Here is a 19,357-nt window from a genome sequence, read left to right as displayed (position 1 = left end):
GTCCCCCCACCTCTATGGCCGAGGGCCCACCATATTCCCACGCCCTGCCTGGTCCTGGGGTCCCTGCGGTCTCCCTGGAACTTGGGCTTTCCTGCTGTTGAGGTGGGAGGTCACCCAGGGCCCAGGGACCCTGGGTGGAAAGAGGAGGACAGGCAGGACTCTCCTGGTTGCAGGATGGACGCATCCAACGTTCTGGCCTAAAACCATCAAATGCTCATTTTCTCTACCACCTCTGCTGTGGGTCCTGGTTCTCGAGGCTCCTCTGGAACACTCCTCGGCCTCCCCCAGTCTACCAGCGGGCACCCTGAGCCCTCCACGGGTTTCCTGGGTACCGTGTGGGCGCCCTACCTCCCTTGGCCCCCTGACGGTATCCCATCCCAGACAATCATCAGTGTATGTGGAAGGGGATTAACCCCATGTACCTCGGAGAGTAGCACCCCAAGTGCACACATGAGCCCACTGACACCCACAGAGGGTACGCTAGGACTCCAACGCACACAGCTGGTGAGTCTCAGAGGGACACTCTGAATCCAGATGTCCCTTTCGCAGCCTGGACTGCTGGGCCCGCTGCTTCTCTGGGGAGACCCACGAGGCCGGAGCCTCGAAGCTGGAGCCGGGGCTCCTCCACCGCGCAGATCTCAAAGCCCCGAGGCTGGGGAGGGGCCGGCCGCCTGGTTACAGGGAGAGGAGAGCTGAGCAGTCGGGCCGACTCCAGAGGGGACAGCGCATCAGAGCGGCGCCCACCAGGAGGGCCCCACTTTCTCTCCCCAGCCTGGTGCAGACCATGTTTTCAAAGATGCTGCAGGAGGGCAAGACGTCAGGCCAACAGCCTCGGGGGCGTCCGGGTGCAGCCCAGCCAGAGGGCCTCCTGCACACGATTAAAAGCCCAGCCACCTGGACGCCCCTTGCCCCGGGGGCCCAGCTGCTGTCCCTCTAGCACACGCTCTCGTCCCAGCTGGAGAGAGATGCTTTACCGATGCCCAGGAGGGCATCGGGCGCGGCTTCAGGAGGCTGTGCTCTCCCTGCATTTAGTCAAAACCCGGGCCCTGGAGATGTGGGGTCGGTGCTCGGCTGCCGAGGTCCCAGGGGCCAGGAAGCCCACAGGGACGTCTGTGGGACTTCTCAGAGAGAGGGACCCTGGGTCGCTGCTGCCGACAAGCTGAAGTGTTGGGACCGGTTGGGGTCCACTTGTACAAGACAAAGTGCTGATCGGGGGATCGGGACCACCCCACGGACCTCATTTCAACTGAATCAAAGCCCAGCTCCACATATAGCCACATTCTGGGACCACACGCACGAGGGGAACACGGCTCAGCCTGCACCGATGCTCCTCCCCGGTGTTTCACGCTGGGCCCGCGCGGACGGCGCCCCAGGGTACACCGCAGAGCTCGTGCCAACACGTCCAACAGAAGAGGCTTTCGCGCCGTAACTCACACACACGGTCCTGCAGCCCCGTCGCTGGCGGGAATCCAGTCTCCCTGAACAGAACAAGATGATGCTGGGACCTCCCAAGCTGTCCCCACGGTCAGCACCGGGACCAGAACCCGAACCTGCTCGAAGATACCTTCACGGATGAGAATCGCAAAGCACGGCCTTAAGAACACAGCGTGCCCCACCCTCTGTGGAAATATCAGGAAAATTACTTAATCAACCCAATTTTATACTTTCTGCCTTCAGTCATTACTAGAATGCTCACTTCCAAATGCAAAGTGCAAGGAAATCTGTATTCATTAAGGCTTTCTTTTTCCTGCAGTTTCTATCAAGCCATCAGGAGGCTATCGCCTCGCGAAGGGGACGGGAAAACGCAGGACCCGGAGAAGGCAATCAAGCCTGCTTAATTAATTAATTAAGCCTCACGCGGGGCGCCCGCAGAAATCACCCAGTGCCTTGTGTGAAAATCACAGCGTTCCTGAGGGAACGTTCTGTATCAAACGTGAACACCCGGTTCGAACAGAAGCCCGCGCTCCTCCCTACCTTGGGGAAGACCGCAGATCCGCTCCAGGTCACCTGGGGGATCCTGGGGGGGAAATGGGGGGATAAAATCCTTCCTCTCGCCGACGCCGCCCAGGCTCTCGGAGAGACCGACGCTCCCAGAGACAGCACTGGCTGTCCGAGCCGACCGCACGGCTCGGAGCCCCTGTCCGCAGGCCTCCACCTGTTCTGACCCCGTGCTGCCTGGTTCCTTTGCAGGAGGAACGTGCTTCCTCGAAGAGGGGACCACACGTTCTGACCAGCTCTGGGCGTCGGGAGCCGGAAGTCCCCGATGGACGCGCTCACGGGGCAGGTTCCCCGGTGGACCTGCTCCGGCCTCTTTCCTTGCCTTGTAGACGACCACCCTCAACTTCACACGGCCTTCCTCCCGTGGCCTGTCTGCCTCCAAGCGTCCCCTTTTATATGGACCCCAATCATGCCTGGTCGGGGCCCACCCAGTGACCTCAGCTTACCTGAATCACCTCCGTAAAGGCCCCAGCTCCGAATATGGTCATGTTCTACGGCCCGAGGGATGCTGACGCATAAATTCTGGGGGCCACACCTCGGCCCACAACAGCAGTGCTGGCCGAGAGCGGTGCTCACGCCGCCTTCCAGCGGAGGAACCCCAGGCCTTGCCAACACCGAGCGCGCCACCGCCAACCGCACGGCCGGGTGAACGGCAACGGGCAGGTATCCAGACGGCTCAGGGGAAAAGCTTTTCTTCCAGGGGGTCATCAGGACTGCGTCGGCGGTGGGGGGGGGGGGGGGTCCTCAGGTGCTGAGCCTCAGGCCCGACGAAGCAGCAGGTACCTGTCGAGTCAACGCGGCCTCGGCACCAGGTTGGGAGGGGGGGACTAGGGCAGACGCAGGGCCCTGCAGGGGTGCGGGGGGGCGAGCAGCATGCCCCCTGTGCTCTGGCCCCACCCTCCACCTCCAGCCATCCACAGGCCGCCTTAACCAAACACACCTCCTACTTCGAGGTTACGCACCTGCTGCCCTCCCTAAATCACCCGACCTGTTTAAACTTCAGTTTTATTTACAGGGGAAAACCAGGAGCTCATCAGACCGCCATGGGACATAGGTGATTTCAAGGCAGAATGCAGGATCGCAGGGGCAGCGAGGCCTGAAGAAGTTACCCTCCCGGGGCGCCTGGGTGGTTCAGTGGGTTAAAGCCTCTGCCTTCAGCTCAGGTCATGATCTCAGGGTCCTGGGATCGAGCCCCACATCAGGCTCTCTGCTCAGCAGGGAGCCTGCTTCCCCCTCTCTCTCTCTGCCTGCCTCTCTGCCTACTTGTGATCTCTCTCTCTCTGTCAAATAAAGAAATAAAATCTTAAAAAAAAAAAAAAAAAAGAAGTCACCCTCCCGCACGTGACAGATCGCACAGCACGGCCCGTATCTTCAGGGCCAACACGGGCGCCACTTAAAAGCCTCAGGAGAACCGATAAACCAGAATCGAACCAGGCCATGGAGGAGCCGAGCTTCCAAGTCCGCCACCCACTCTGAGAGCAGGTTCAAAGCAGCAGGACAATCTGGGCTCCTGGGAAGTCGGCCGACCGCGGGCACCACGTGGAGGTGGGAACCCAGGAGAACCCCAATCCCGACCGCAGGCAGGGCCGGTCTGCGGCCTTCATGGGTCAATGTTCTGTGACCCCCAAGAAGGCATAAGCCCAAGGAGAAGCGTGAAGCAAAGAGCCAGAGACACCCCCTGCTTCATCCGTGAAACCCAGAAAGGAGGTTCCGTTTCACGCGCCGCACCCGTTTCCGCTTGGTACTGAGGAGCACCTGACGGCGTCGCCGTGTTTCCCCATCAACGATGCAAGGCAACAGCAAGAGGGTAGTAAGGTCTCCCTCGGGAGGCGGGAGGTCGTTCTGAGAAGGTTGAAGACATTTCCAGAACGTTCCAGAGAACCTCAGATTGCCCCTGTTTTCGGCGTAATTAGGTTGGTAAGAAGTGCTCACCCATTTGAAAGGGGATTTGGGTGAGAATGTAGGGGAATTCGAGTTTGTGAGATCCCACGAGTCTCAAAGCCTCAGGCTTCGGGGCCATGAAGTCAACGAGGTCCATAAACAGAAAAACGGGAGCAAATTAAATTCTCGAGCTTTACGAGAGCCAAGTTCCTGCGCACCTCTAATCCAGAAGCACCACTTCCAACGTCGTACGTGCCAGACGCTCTCGTTGCCGGGTGGGAACCTCCACGCCGGGACGGGTTAGACCCCGGCGCCAGCACTTAAGACAAGACGGGCGACAGGGCGCCTGGGGGTGCAGTCGGTTAAGTGTCGGGCTCTTGAATTCGGCTCAGGTCACGATCTCAGGATCACGGGACCGAGCCCCGCGCTCTGCACGGAGTCTGCTTGGGATTCTCCCCGTCCCTCTGGCCCTCCCCCTGCCTGCACATGCTCTAAATACATAAATAACATCTTCAGGGAAAAAAAAGGCAGCCATAAAGAGAGACGAAGTTCTGTAAACCCCAGCTCAGTACGCGTGTCTATCCCGGAAGGAGGCGTGTCACTGACCCTCGGGGCATGGCCACTTGCTGTGTGTCTTTGAGAAGGTCCCTAGACCTCTCTGAACCTTAGCCCCTTCGCCCGTCATGCGGAGTTTTGGTTCTTCTCCCTTTGAGGCATCAGGACGGTTAAATCAGATGACGGCCGCGCCCCATGTTTCCAGCTAGAACGCAAACACCACCCTAGAAGTCAGATGAAAACAACCCGTGGGTCAGAAATCACAAGACTCGGCAGCGGCTCGGGGTCACTGAGCAAAAGGAGGGCTCAGGGCCCCCCACACCCGGGCAGAGCCTGGAGGCCAGACCCCCAGATGCGACAGGACCACAAGGACAGACAGCAGCGGGCCTGCGGACATCCCCCCACAGGGCACAGAAGGTCACGGCCAGGTCCCTCCTCAGCCATGCCCCAGGCGAGGCACTTCATGGAGGGGGGGAGACACCGGGGGAGACACAGGCAGCAAGAGGTGACCCGGCTGTCAAGGCCTTTTCTAGAAAATTCCATGTAGCTGCCTGCAAAAGGCAGCCTCAGCGGGAGAGGACAGATGTGACCATCAGCCCCCGTCCTGAGTGCCAGCCCACCGGGCCTGTGAAGCAAGTCGGGCACCGGGGGCTCTGGAAGGAAAGATGAATGTCACCTGTGGCTGGCAGAGACAGCCGTGCCCTGCCCGGGATGAGCAGACCCCATGGCCGTGGGCCAGTGACAGTGTCACTGACATTAAGGACACGAGAAGACAGCAGAGCATCAGGCAGGACAGCCGCTGGCAGAGGCTGGCATTTCACTTCGAGACACATCATTCTTCCTAAAGGCAGGCACGGCTTTGCCTTCTTGGAAGCTGGTCTGTGTTTTTTTTTTTTTTTTTTTAAAGATTTTATTTATTTATTTGACAGACAGAGATCACAAGCAGGCAGAGAAGCAGGCAGGGGGGGGGGGGGAAGCAGGCTCCCAGAGCCCGATGTGGGGCTCGATCCCAGGACCCCGAGATCATGACCCGAGCCGAAGGCAGAGGCCTAACCCACTGAGCCACCCAGGCGCCCAGGTCTGTGTTTTTAAGACGATTTTTTCTAAGCAGTTTAAGATTCACAGTAAAATCGAGGGGACGGCACGGGATGGCTGACGTCCCCCGTGTGCACGGCCACCCCGCTCTCAGCGCCCCCCCCGGAAGAGGTTGTCTGTTGACATCTGGTGAGCCTACATGACACGTCATCACCACCCAGAGTCCACAGTGGACACCAGGGGTCACTCTCGGGGGTGTGCGTCCTGCGGGTTCAGACAGACGCGTGATGACACGTGTCCACCACCACAGTGTCACACGGGGTGGGGCCCCTGCCCTGTTCTTCTCTGCCCGCCTCCAACCCCGGCAACCACTGCCTGCCTTTCCCACAACATCACAGAGTTGAAGTCACACAGAGCGTGGCCCTTCCGGGTTGGCGTCTCTCACGGAGTAGGACTCGTCCACGTTTCCTCCATGACTCTTCATGGCCTCGCGGCTCCTTCTGTTTTAGCGCCGAGCTCTGTCCCCCTGTGTGCGTGTCCGGCAGCTTACCCACCCACCTGCTGAAGGACATCGCGACACCCTCCAAACTTGGGCAACTATGAAGAAAGCGCCTGTAATCACCCACGTGCAGGTTTTTACATGGGCATAGGTTTTCAGCTCCTGTGGGCAAATCCCATGGAGCGTGCCTGCGGGATCGTGCCTAAGACACTGTCCCTGTCCTGCAGAGCAGCCGGCTGCCCCGTCCTGCACTTCCCCCGTGGGGAGTGAGAGTTCCTGCGGCTGCCCAGCCTGTCACACCGGTGGCCCGGATTTGGGCCGTTCTCATAGGAGTGCAGCGGCATTGGGTTCTTATGGGGTTCTGTAACGTGGAGTTCAGTGGTTACGAGCTGTCTTGTGCAACAGCACCCCCTAATTCCAGACCACTACTGTCACCTCAAAAGGAAACCCCACGCCTGTTTACCAGTCACGGCCCATTCTGGCCTCCTCCCAGAGCCCCTGCCTCCCCCAGCCCCTCCTGCCCACGGCAGCCCCTCCCACCCTCGGCAGCCCCTGCCGGCTGTCTGACTCTGTGGGCCCGCTGATCTCGTGTCCTCCGTGTAATGTGTGCGTTTCATTTCACGCAATGCCCGACCTTCTGTGTCTGGCCTCCCTCGCTTCGAGACCGCTCCATGTTGCAGCAGGTGACAGCCGCTCCTGCGTCCCTGCTAATGTGTGGATGACATTCCTTCGCATGGATGGACCACATCTGTCCATCCGTTCATCTCTTTCTCTTTTTTTTTTACAGATTTATTTACCTGGAGGGGGAGGGGCAGAGGGAGAGGGAGAGAATCCCAAGCAGAAACCCGCAGAGCCCAGAGCCCAACGTGGGGCTCGATCTCAGGACCCCAAGATCATGACCTGAGCTGAATCCAGAGTCGGACACCCCACCGACCGAGTGCCCAGGCGGCCCAACCCATTTGTCTCTTGATGCCCATCTGGGTTATTTCCACCTCGGGGCTACTGGGAATAATGCTTCCATGAGCATCCACGTACGTGTCTTTTTAATTCTGGACGTACCTACGGGAACGTATTTTCATTCTCGCGGCTGCATGGCGGGCAGTGGGCCTGCCGGGTCCCGTGGTGATTCTGCCCTGACCCCCGAGGGCGGCCACGCCTCGGCCACCAGTGTCCACGGGGCTGGACGGGTGTCCCTCCTCTGCTGTCACGCACGCGCACCCAGGACACCCACGCTGCACTCAGATGCGCCCACCCTTAGCCAGACCACAGAGGGGCATCGCGGCTCAACCACTCTATTTTTTTTTTTTTTTAGATCTTTGTTTTAGGGATTATGATATAGAAAAAAATCTGTGCTCAACGTTTTGACCACCCCTCACTTAACAAGTGTTTACCAAGCACCTCAGCCTGTAAGTGGACAGACCCCACAGGTACTGAGGACACATCATCGGTGGACGAAACGAAGATCCCCGCCCGAGGCCACCTCACCGAAAACAGCAACAGTGGCCGCTTAAGAAAATGAACGGTCCTTCACCACTTCTTCCCAGATTCAGTCCGCTCCCTGCTCTCTCCGAGGACAGCCTGCGGCCGCGCGGACCCTCCCTGGGGCAGTGGCCCCAGGACACCCACGGAACCGCGGCAGCCTCAGGCACCCCACAGAAGGAAGCACCCCAGAAGGACAGCGTCCCCGTGGAGTTCCAAGCAGGCACCCCTCGCGGCGACGGCTCTGCTGGAAGTCCAGCGACCATCCCCGCTCCACAGAGAGGAAACAGCCCGGGATCCGGGGGTGAACTCAGCAGGCCTGAGCCGCCCAAACCCGGCCCATTGCAACGACGGGCTGGGCCCCCTCTGGCTCCCGGGAGTGATCCGCCTGATACAGCGTCTCTGCCCACCAAGGCCTTGGGCCACATCCCGTCGCTGAAGCCAGCAGTGTGATGTGTGGTTGCGGGGAGCTGAGCCCACTTGGCATCAGCTTAACCTCTGGAGGGGCTGGACACCAGGGTCGGCCATGCCTGGGGGACCAACCCCAGTAAAATCCCAGGATTCCGGGCTCGAGTGAGCCCCCACGGTTGGCCAGAGTTCACCCGTGCTGTCCCTCGTGCTGCCGGCAGAATTCCACGCCGCTGGGGAGACCCCCCTGGGGGAACGGCCGGGCGCCGGCGCCTGCCCTCTCCGGGACGGCCGTGTGCCCTGCTGGTGTTTACCCGGATCCTTCCACCGTGAGGACTGAGACAGCTTCACGGAGGCCCGTGCCTCCCTCTAGAGAAGCGCGGTCTCGGGGACCCTGAACCTAAGTGTCCTGTCCGTCCGCAGCTGTAATCCTAGGGAGCAGACTTCATGTCAAAGGTGGGGAGACGGGGCTGGATTAATTTATAAGAATGCAGGCTGCTTTTTGATAACTATCAAAGACGCAGGTGCCAACGGACAGCAGAGAGACGACCCAGGAACGGCTGCTGCCACGGGGACCGGAGGACCGGGGCCAAGCGCAGGCGGCTTCTCCGTAACGGGGCCGCTCCTGCAGGAGGACCCCAGCGGCAGGTAACCGAACCCAGCACGTGTCCCATCTGGGTGGCCCGGACAGCTGTGAGGCGAGGCTGTGCGGGGAGGAACCGAGTCCCCACAGACAAACACCGGGTGATGAGGCACAGAGTTCTCTCCCCCCACGGCGGAAGCAGGTGCAGCGGGACGGCTCGGGCAGGGGCTCTTCGCACGATCCCCCAGGGCATCTGTCCCGTGCCAGCCAGCCCTGCGCCGCTCGGGGACAGCAGGACTCCTGCTCACCTGAGCCTCTGTCTCCTTTCGAGACGGCTCCCGTGTAAGCCAGCTCAGACTCACAGAGGAGAGGCTGGGGGCGAGTTTCGCGTCCCCACAAATAGCCCTTTGTCCATCCACGCGGCCTGCAGAGTCACGCAGCCCAGGGTCCTGCGGAGGGGGCTGGAGGCACACGCCCCAGAGCCACCCCCACCACACTGGCCCGTCCACGGGAAGCTGCCGGGGATGCCAGGCGGAGGAAGGAGGGTCTGGACCCCGGGCTGGGGGCGTGGGACCCCGTCCCTCTGAGCACAGAGCTGAGGGCAGGCAGGAGACCGCCAGCCTTAGTGAAGTCAGCCTGGCGTCTGTACCCCGCTCTGCTCCCCTTTCCCGCGAAGGGAGCCCCCGGGAGGAGCAGGAGGAAGAAGCCAGAGGAGGGAAGACCTTGGGTCCCAGGGCTCCCGGTGATCCCACTGCAGAGGCCACAGGCCCACTGGGAACCCGGAGTCTGTGCCGAGTGTGGCCAGAAGCATGCTGGCTTCTCGCAGACGCTACCCAGCCCGCCGGGCTCCCGCCTCCTCTGCCCCCACGCCGGCCTGGACCACAGCCGTCGTGCTCGCCAGCTCTGGGCCGTCTGGGATCTGCAGTCACGGCCGCTCAGTCAGAGGATGCTGACCCAGGCAGCTCCGGGCCAGCCTCCCTGGCCCCAAGAGGGGACAAGCCGGCCACAGCCCATGCTCCTGCCAGGGCCTCCAACTTCCAGCCTCTGCTCCCTCCTGGGACCCAGCAAAGGTGGCACAGTCCTGAGGGAGGCAGGCGGGAGAGCTCGGCCACAGCATCCCTGGAGCGCCACCGGCCCCCTGGGCGACCGTCCCACTGGTGAGAGCCTGGCCTGCACCCCTCAAAAAAAAGTCTCCCACCAGCTCCTCTCACACCTGCTTGCTGGGATGCACATCTGGAGGCCCATGTCCGATGTCCAAGGTTCCTGAAATCGGGGTGGGGAACCCCGGGATTATCTCTACATCCCAGCAGGAGGAAAGTTCTGGAGGGGCAGGTCTGCCAGCGCTGGCTCCCCTGACCTGCTGGGTCACCCCTGCACGTGCCTGGAATTCTGGACGGGGGACGGCCATCTGTTAGCTGGGCGGGGCCTGGGGAGCGGCAGAGTCTATAGGGGCGTCCACAGGGGGAGACGAGAGGCCCAGCAGGGCTGCCCCTGGACTGCGGCAGGGAAAAGGGCTCCGGCCAGCATGAGGGTCTCACCAGCCCTGGGCCCCCTCCTGGGGGACCCACATCTGACTTCTGTCCCTGTGTCCCTGTGACCCATGCTGGGCTCTCCCTGTCCCTCGTGTGATGGCTTCACGAAGAGAAGAGGGACAACGACCTGGGGGCTCCCAAATCAGCACAGGCCCCGTGTGGCCAGGTGTTTGCTCCTGCGCAGGGGGGAGGTGCGGAGGGACCGTCCACGCCAAGGCTTCCGTGCTTTCCTGAACTCCCCACGGGTCCGTTCACAGACGCGGCTCCCCGTCTCCGAGCCGGTCTGAGAGACGCCGCTGCAGACAGGTGCGCTCCCGAGAAACGCGGGGGGCCTGAGCGACATCGCCACGGGGCGCCGGCCGGATTCTCCCGCCTTCCGTTCCACGTGACCGCGAATCCATTCCGTGAGCTGAACCGCCCCCTCCACCCAGGGAGGATTCGCACGAAGGCGAACAGACGCGTGAGCCGGTGGAGGGGCCCCACGGGCGGGAGCCGCCGGCGCAGGAGAGGACGGGAGCACAGACATGAAGAGGAAGTGGAGCCCACGGCCCGTCCTCCCAGCCCGGCCCACGCCTCCGACCTACAGGCCAACCACCGTCCTCCCGTGTGCACAGCTGTGGGGACACAGCGACATCTCGCGGCTCCCCTCCCCCCGCTTCCCGAAGACGAGGGTGCTAGCGAGGCAGGTGGTACGTTTGTCATAGGACAGAGACGTCGCTGGGAGGAATGGAAGGAGGGAGGGACAGGACAACGCGGATTCCACCAAACAGAACACTGCAGAAAAGGAGCATCCCAGGGGCCCGGACCCGCTGCGCTGGACCCCGAGAGCCTGATTCCTCCCCAGCCAGGTCTGCTTGTTCTCGGCCTGCAAGTCCGACAGCAAATCTGACAGCTCGGACCTCAAGGTGGCGTTTCCCCAGAAGCCAGCCCTAAGCTGGCTTTCTGGGAGGCCGGCCCTGAGAGGGGGCTCAGGGTGGGCACTGCTCATCTCAACAATGAGTCAGGAATTCTTCTCTATCCCTTCCGGTAGGCGTTGAGTTGCCCTTCCCTGAATTTCAGTTAATTCCATTAACAAATCAGAGACAGACGAGATTAGAGCCCTGGGGAATGCTGGCTTCGGCTGTCTGCAGGTTCCCCAGAAAAACTTCCGAAGGTCTTAAAAAGTCTGAAATCCAACTAAAGAAAGCTGCCGTGCCGTTCCCACTGTCCCAATATCGCCGTGTTTTATCCCAAGATGGGCACCGAAAGCAAAAACAGCCGGGAGGGCACCTGGAGGGGCCCAGACTCCAAGCGGGCGCCGCCGGGGCGGGGAACGTGCCAGGGCAGGGGGCGGCGGTCAGGGAAGGCGGGAGCCCCAGCAGAGGCAGAGCAGAGAGGACGTGGCGCTGGCCCGGGACGAGGCTCAAGCCCAAAGGCGGGAGTGGGATCCCCGCCCCATAAACCTACTCCTCTGGGGCTTCCTCCCGAATTCCAGGGCGCGGCCGGCTGCCTGAGCAGGGTCTGCACACAAGCAACCCTCCCCCGCCCCGGGGAGCAGGCGCGTGGAGCCCGGCAGGTGCTCCAGACACCACCGCCCGCCGCGAAGGAGCTCGCGGGACAGCGGGTGGCGAAGCTGAGGGGCCAAACGGCATCTGGTGGGAGGCCTGTGAGACACTGGCAGGAACCCCAGATGTGAGTGCGCGACACAGTGTCGCGCAACAGCCAGACCCCGAGCGTGCACACTCATCCGTGCACACGCACACCCTTAGGGCTCAGACAAGAGTCTACTACATTTAGGCGTATCATGGGCCAGGGGGATTAAGGAAAAGAAATCTCGTAACGCAGTCGGGAGGCCGAACGTGTTATTTCCCCAGGAAAAGACATTTTAGGAAGCGAGATGGACCGTCAGCACTGGCCCCAACAGGAAGGACGCGCATCCCCGCGTCCAGGAGGAAGTCAACGCAAGACACGGCCTGTCCTGCAAATGAAATGCACGGGGCTTCACGGAGAGCTCGGCAGCAGGGGCCAAGTGTCTGCCCTTCACCCAGGACCCGGGGGAAGCTGGTCAGGAATCAGTGGCCCCAGGGGGAGCCTGGGCACTGGAGGCCCAGCCCATCCCCGGGGCACGAGGGCGCGCTCCACAGGGTGTGGGTAAAGTGCACCGAGCTCGGGGCTGGGGGGCCGCCAAGGGATTGTCCTAATCCAGAAGCCACAGGGCGGTGCAGGGAGGGGGCGCCCCCAGCCAGCCCAATCAGGACGCACACCTCCCTTCAGCCCCCAGAAGAGCACAGCTGTCCGCGCTGCGTGCGCGCCTGACTCAGACACTGATCTGCTTTGGAATGACCCCGGGGTGGGGGGTGCCGTGGCTCAGGGACCCAGCCAGACGTAGCACGGGTCAGGCCTTCTGCATCGCGTGGCCCTCCAGCGTGCCCAGCCTTCCCTGGGTCACGGAGCCCCCGTCACGAGAGCGTGTTCACAGGACCACGGCATGTGGCGCCGCACACACACGTGCACACACACAGATGCGGTGCCTAAACCCTGGACACGGACTCCCGGAACTCCTGACCTCCTCGCAGGGCTACAAAGCCCCGCAGCATCTCATCCAACACCGTCTCCGCTGGGTGTGTCCCCGAGCCCCTGGACAGCAAGTGCCCTGGACGCGAGTCTCTTACGTGGGGCCCCCAACACGGCCCCTGCCTGCAGCGGCTCGGGGACACAGCCCGGGGGGCACCCCGCCCGGCACCAGATCCCATGTGTGGGCTCTGTGGGGGAACGGCGGAGGCGCAGGAACTGGCCAGAGACTGTCCGCTGTGGAGACCCACACCCACACCAAGACTCAGCGGATTCTCAAAGTAGTCTGTGACCCCCACGTGTGAACACGGCCGGCTTCGGTAACGTCCACGGGCCCTTCCGACGGCGAGCCTCAGTCTGAGGGGGACCCCGGGCCTGTTCCGTCAATCTGCCTGGGTTGTCTGCACTTAAGGCCCAGGGTCACCCCAGGGAGACAATCCCTGGTTTGGCCACATGGTTCTTCTTGTTCCAAAGAGACGCGTGTAGACGTGAGTGGTCACGTGAAGGGAACTTTATTTGCATCCGGCCTCACCTGACGTCTCTCCCACCGGCGGGCTGTGTCCCTGAGCTCCGTGAGTACAGCCGCGCGCGGAGGAGACGGGCTTGGAGCTCAGTCCACCCAGTTACTGCCACCCACTGGGCGCGGCTTCCGGAGAAACCACATTGCACCCCAGCCACCCCCCCCCCCCCCGGGCCCTCCCTGCTCTGGAGAACTCGCTCTGCAGCCCCGGGGCTGCAGGTCAAAGATCTCGGGAACAGAGACAGGACGCGTGGCTGGTGCCCTGTCCTGCCCCGCCCCAGGATCCTGTGACCTCTGACCCTGGGAGCCGGCTGGCAGGCTGCCCTCACTCCTCGGGGTCACCGAAGCCCTAGAAGCTTCCCGACCCTGCTCAGGGTAACAGTTCAAGACTTCGCAGGCCAGGTGGCCTTGCCGGGACCCCCTGGCTCTCCCCTCCAGGGACCCGCCTGCTGGGGTGTTTCACGGACTCGGGGTCCCAGGGGGCGCGCTCGGCTGGTTCTCCCTCTTCTTCCTCTGCCGTCGTCTTCTGGGGAAAGCTCCATCCCCGCCCAAAGTCACGCCCTTGATTCTGAATCACTTCAAAATACAAGAAGGCAACACACCTGAGCCACCCCAGCTCGGCGATCACCCAAAGCCGCCTCTGTTGGTTCTCAGCTTGTGCTAAGGTCAGACGGTATCTGAAAACCACATGGTTTTTGTTTTGCAAAACCCCAACTGAAAACGCCACGTCATGAGAAAAACGTTCCTTAGAGCGCCAAGGAAAGTCTGCTCTCCAGACGAAGGACTATCAGACAACTGACCTTTGTTATCCCGTCTTTCCCTTTTCACCCTGGCTACCAGGAAGCTCAGGGGTAAGGCCCACACGTACTATAAAGATGCTCTCTTGCCCCAGTGTTCGGTCTTAGAGACTCCCTAAGGGTTAGAGCGGAGTCCTGCCAGGGAGGCCTGGCTCAGAATCATCCGGGTGGCCAGCTAAGAAGACAGACGCCTAATGGACCGGCGTCTTGTGGACGCGGTCTTAGAATCTGCAAGATGCCCAGAATTTCTTGGTCATCAGGTCAGGCTCTGCGGTCAGAGTGAAGTGACGCAGCCCATTTCCCAGGATGACGTGGGCCTTTCTGGAGAGACTGATCTACCTGTCATCTCCATCCCTGGGAAGGGGCACGCGTGCAGCCCAGGTGCTCTCGGCAGGGGTCGCGGTGAACGCAGCAGACACGCAGACTGGGCACGAGGAGCCGGCACTGCTGAGAGATGCTGGAGCCGCCAGTCCTTGGCTGGGGTGTGCGGGAGGAGTCATGGGATGAGTTCCAAAAGAACTGAAGGGAACTCTCCTTGCACAGGGGAACCGTAGGGCGTGTGAAGGACATCTCAATAAAGCTATTTCTGAAATTTCTTAGACTGCATCCGTGGTGCCCAGAGATGGGTAGGGGGCCGCAGTGTCCAGCACGTTTGCCTATCCTGCCCCCGTCAGGAAGCACTGCCCTGCTCAGCACAGGACACCATGACCCCTGCTCTCCCTGACCTTTTGGGGACCAAGAGTCTCGTGCAGAGCCAATGACCCTGCGGACCAGCCTGGAACCAGCACTGCTTTACTGCCAACCCAGCTGCACATCACGAGCCTACCTCTTCCCGTGTCAGTGGACACGAGCCTAAATGCCCCCCTGCCCGGCATCCCAGGAGGAAGGAGCCCCCCATCCAGGATCAGTGCCTAACACGGATGAAAGCAAGCCACATCACTTAACCACGAATCTGTGGGCTTCAGACCCTGAGGCCACCGGACATCACCACGCTGGGCGTGTCCCTGGGATCTGGGGAGAATGAGCTGGTCACAGCCTCCCATCAGCATCACGAAGCCCAGATCACGTAGAATGGGGCTGGCAAGGGTTTCTGTAAAGACCCAGCTAGGATATATTTTCAGCTCTGCAAACTACACGGTCTGTCACACCCAGGATGCTACTGGGGCATGAGAACAGCCCAGGATGACTTGTAAAGGACCAGATGTGGCTGTGTGACAATAAACTTTATTTACAAAAGGCAACCTGATGACTGGTGGAAACGATGTGTAAATCACATGTCCGGCAAGGGATTCGTATGCCTAGTACATGAAGACCTCCTGTAACGTAATAACAGAAATCAAACAACCCCACTGGAAAACGGACAAAGGACTGGAATGGGTATTTCTCTGAAGAAAATACAGGGATGGAGACTATGCCCACGAAGGGATGCTCAGCGTCCTTCGTCATCAGGGAAACACAAATCTAAACCACAGTGAGATACCACTTCGCACCCATGAGGACCGCTAGGAGCAAAAAGACGACAAAAAAAACCACACTGGAGAGGATGTGGATAAATCAGGACCCTTGTGCATGGCTCCTGGGAAGATAAAATGGGGTGGCTGCCCTGGACAGCGGTTGGCATGCCTCTAAAGCGAGGCCAAGTACACATGTGACCCAGCAGGCCCACTTCCTGGTGCATTTCCAAAGAATGGAAAGCAGGGACCCGGGCAGGTATCTGGACATCCGTTCCACTAGCAGCATTCTTCACAACAGCGCAAAGGTGGGAGAAAGCGACCCGAGTATCCACAGACAGACAGATGAGCAGACAGGCAAGATGTGGTCCATCCACACACCGGACTGTCCCTTGTCCCAAACACGGAGAGACATGCTGACACCTGCCCCAGCGTGGACAGATTTTGGGGACGTGATGCTGAGTGAAATAAGCCAGACACAAAGGGACAAATACTGCAGGATTCCACACTCACATGAGCTCCCTAGAGTCTCCAGATCCATGGGGACAGAGAATGAATGAGGGGTCCTGGGGCCAGCGGTGGGGCGGGGCGCCTAGTGTCTCATGGGGACAGAGTTTCTGTTTGGGAAGATGGAAAGTTCTGGAGACGCACAGTGGGGACTGCTGCACAACGTCTGAATCCACTAAATGCCCCTGAGCGGGGCATTTAAACACGGCTAAGCGGTCCAGCTTATGTCATGGGTAATTTACCACCATAAAAAAAAACCACACGGACAAAAGCAGACGATGGGCTGGGTTGGGTGTGGGATCTAGGGTTTGCTGAGCCCTGACTCGGACCCCACGCCCAGGCCCCTGATCCTGGAGCGAACGTTGGAGCATCGAGCATCACTAGCAATGCCTGTCCGCCGTCCCGCTTCACCACCCAGGACGGCTGCCAGGAGCGCCAGAGCCCCCCTCTACCCCATAGGACATCGGGAGGACACTGAGGAGCAGGGGTCCCTCTGTGGCTTCCCAGTGAGGCAGAACCGGGGCACACAAGGATGCAGGACGGGCAGCTGACAGGGAAGAAAAATTGCCCCGAGGAACCTTGGCCTGACTGATGACTCTGTCCCCGCTCAGGCACCAGCCTGGGGCACAGTACTGCCTGGCCCACAGCATCCCAGGGAGGGAAAGCCCCCTCCATCCACACCCACCAGGGCCTCCATCCACCCTGGTCCCAGTCAAGAGGCCCTGGGACGCTCTTTTTGGGCCAGTCTCTCTGTGACAGGTTGCCCTGTATCCTGGACATGGCCAACTATCCCTGGGGATTCACCTCTAGCCTTCATGAGGGGCCCAGACCAGCTCTTTCCTCCTTCCTTCCCCTTGTGTGGCAGTGACCACCATCGCAGGGGTGGGGACTCTAAAATCCAGGCTGGAGAAACGCTGCCCAGAGGGCTTTGGACCTCGCACACCTTCCCTGATGGGCCCCAGCTGCCCCAGGCAGAGGACCCCGTGTGTGCTTAACATGGCTAGCTTCAGCCACTCCGTGCCCACCACGCCTGTGAGCAAGGTGTGTACCTGCCGGGCAACCACCTCCTCCCAAGAGTGGCAAAGAACTCGCTATCTTTGTGCAGCGGGTCAAAGTAAGATCTGCATGCGGGCAGCATTCAGCAAATGCCCATCTTTAACCACAGGGTGCACATGAGACAATGTGGCAGGACGCACAGCAGGTGCTCAGTAAAGTGGGCGCTGGGCACTAGACAGTGAGCTTATGGCATGCCTCAACTGCAGAAACACAATGCATGGGCTCCCTTCCATCGTTCCCTGCCCCCGGGCACAAAAAGGTGTCCCCCTGGTCCATGCAAAAATGGGGTAGGGACATTCAGAGCAGCCCCTGACCCACCATCGACCCTTAGCCGCACTGGCCGGCTCCAGCACGAGCACGGCAACAGGAAAAGGCAGGGCTGGGGCCTCGAGCTATGGTCCTGTTAAGTCCCCTTGAGGTCACATCAGCTGGTGACCGGGGACAGCTTTGTTTCCCCAGCCTTGAGGACAACTCCATCCACCCTCTCCGCATCCTAACAAAAAACCAGGGGCCCAACTGCAAGGAACTGACCATCCTCCAGCCCTCGTGCAGAAGGGGTGAGAGGCGGACCACACCATGAAGGGGTGACTGGCTTGCGGGAGAAAAGGACGAGGAGGAAATGCTCGAACTCACCAGAGGTGTTGGCAGACCAGGCCTGGCAGGAAACCTTCTTAGACCAGGAGCTGTGTGTGCTCCAGCAGGCCGAGGTGCAGAGACTGGAGGGGCTTGCAGAGCTGGGTGAGACAAGAAGACCAGGACGTGGTCAGACAGAAGCCATCAAGAGGCAGAATGTTAAAATGCCAAGTGCATCCTGATATCTCTGAGCCAAAAACCAGGGGCTGTACTTATGCTTCCAGAAAGGGAGTGTGGACGTACTTCTCCCAATTCCTCCCACAAAGTGCAATTAAAACACTGGGATATTGTAGAAGAAAACAAACATGAGACTCTGAAGGGGCAAGAGAAGGAGGAAGCCTGGCAAGGCACTGGGGGCCCTGAGGGGGTCTGGTCTCTGGGGTGGGGTTTTGTCTCATCCATCCCAAATGTGGAGCTGGAGAGCTGGAAACCCACACACACCAGGAGAAGTGGACGGAACGCCACCACAAGCAACTCTTCTAGCCAAGGGACCAGGAGAGTGGCAGCATAATGAGACAATGGGTTTAGACAATGACCACTCAACAGGCACCCCAGGAAAACTGGTGCCCACCTGGACCCACAGCAGCAAAGGCTGGGGGGAGCCCAGACTTGCAACTTGTGTGGCTGTAACAGGCACCCCCAACCCCCACTGAGGTGGTGTCCAAGAAGCCAAAAAAGGAGCTGGGACTTTCTTCCCTACCGGTGGTAACAAATCCTCCTCGCATTTGACTGTAGGGTGCAGACAATGCGGGGAGCCTGGGTTTCCACACCCACAGGGCAGGAACAAGGCACCCCTCCACCACCCCACTGCACTAGTGTCAGGGAAGAGCTCACAGAACGTCAGGACTTTCTGCATCACCAACAGAAATGAGGCCACCCCACCACGGTATTGGTGGGGACCACGTAGAGACCAGGAGCCCCCAACTCCACTGGCAACAAGGAGCCTTCCCATTGGAGTAACTACATAGGCCCCCTGGGGAACCAGACCTGTGTCCACCTGACAGTGGCGGGGGAGCACCCCTCCTCCCCCGCGAGAGCCGTGGCAGAGTGCCAGCTGAAGTGGAGGCTTACGAAGACTCACAGTCGCACATCATCATAGGAGACTGTACACACTTCCACTGAAAATCATTCATCACCCCAAGAACCAGGAAGATCTCAAATGGGACAGGGACAACCAATGGCTGCTGACACTGAGGTGACAGAGATGTTACAATTACCCAGTGAAGAGTTTGAAGCAGTCACGATAAGAAAGCTTCAATAAGCAATTATGGAGACACTGGGTGGCTCAGTCAGTTAAGCATCTGCCTTCAGCGTGGGTCGGGATCCTGGGATTGAGTCCTACATTGGGCTCCCTGCTCAACAGGGAGTCTGCTTCTCCTTTTGCCCCTCCCCCTCTGCTCCTGCTGGCACATGCTCCCACTCTCCCTCTCTCTCTCTCTCAAAAAAATAAGTAAAATCTTTTTTAAATAAAAAGCAATTATGGACATGCTGGAAACATATGAAAAAGAAAGTTTCATTAAAAACAACAACATCAAGTCTCAGCAAAGAAGTGGAGATAAGTAAGAACCAGGTAGAAATGTTAGGTGTGAAAAATGTGATAACTCAAAAAGCATCTCAGTGGATGGACTCAACAGCAGGGAGGGAACAGAAATAACCCATGAACTGGAAGACAGATCAACAGATATTACCTAAACTGCACAAGAGAGAAAACAGACTAAGAATTAAAAACAAACAGAGCCTCAGGGACCAGCACACCTATAACCTCATCAGAGTCCCGGAAAAAGAGAAGGGTGGGGAGGTCTGAAAAAGTACTCCAAACTATAATATTTGAAAATATCCCAAATTTGGCAAAAGACATAGCCTACAGATTCAA

At 59.8% G+C, this 19,357-nt stretch overlaps 1 protein-coding gene across 2 annotated transcripts in view; it reads right to left on the bottom strand.

Moving 5' to 3' along the window:
- The window catches only part of SHANK2 (SH3 and multiple ankyrin repeat domains 2), a 471,077-nt gene that overhangs the window by 426,412 nt on the left and 25,308 nt on the right, over window positions 1-19,357 (bottom strand). For both annotated transcript variants that reach the window (XM_080817139.1, XM_080817138.1), the window contains exon 2: window positions 17,485-17,585. The gene's annotated coding sequence lies outside the window, so the exon portion shown is untranslated. The remainder of the gene's footprint in view (window positions 1-17,484; window positions 17,586-19,357) is intronic.

This window comes from Martes martes, assembly GCF_963455335.1.
Source record: "Martes martes genome assembly, chromosome: 10".
NCBI lineage: Eukaryota > Metazoa > Chordata > Mammalia > Carnivora > Mustelidae > Martes > Martes martes.
Note: the sequence above shows the minus strand (reverse complement) of the source record. Positions and strands in the feature narration are given on the sequence as shown.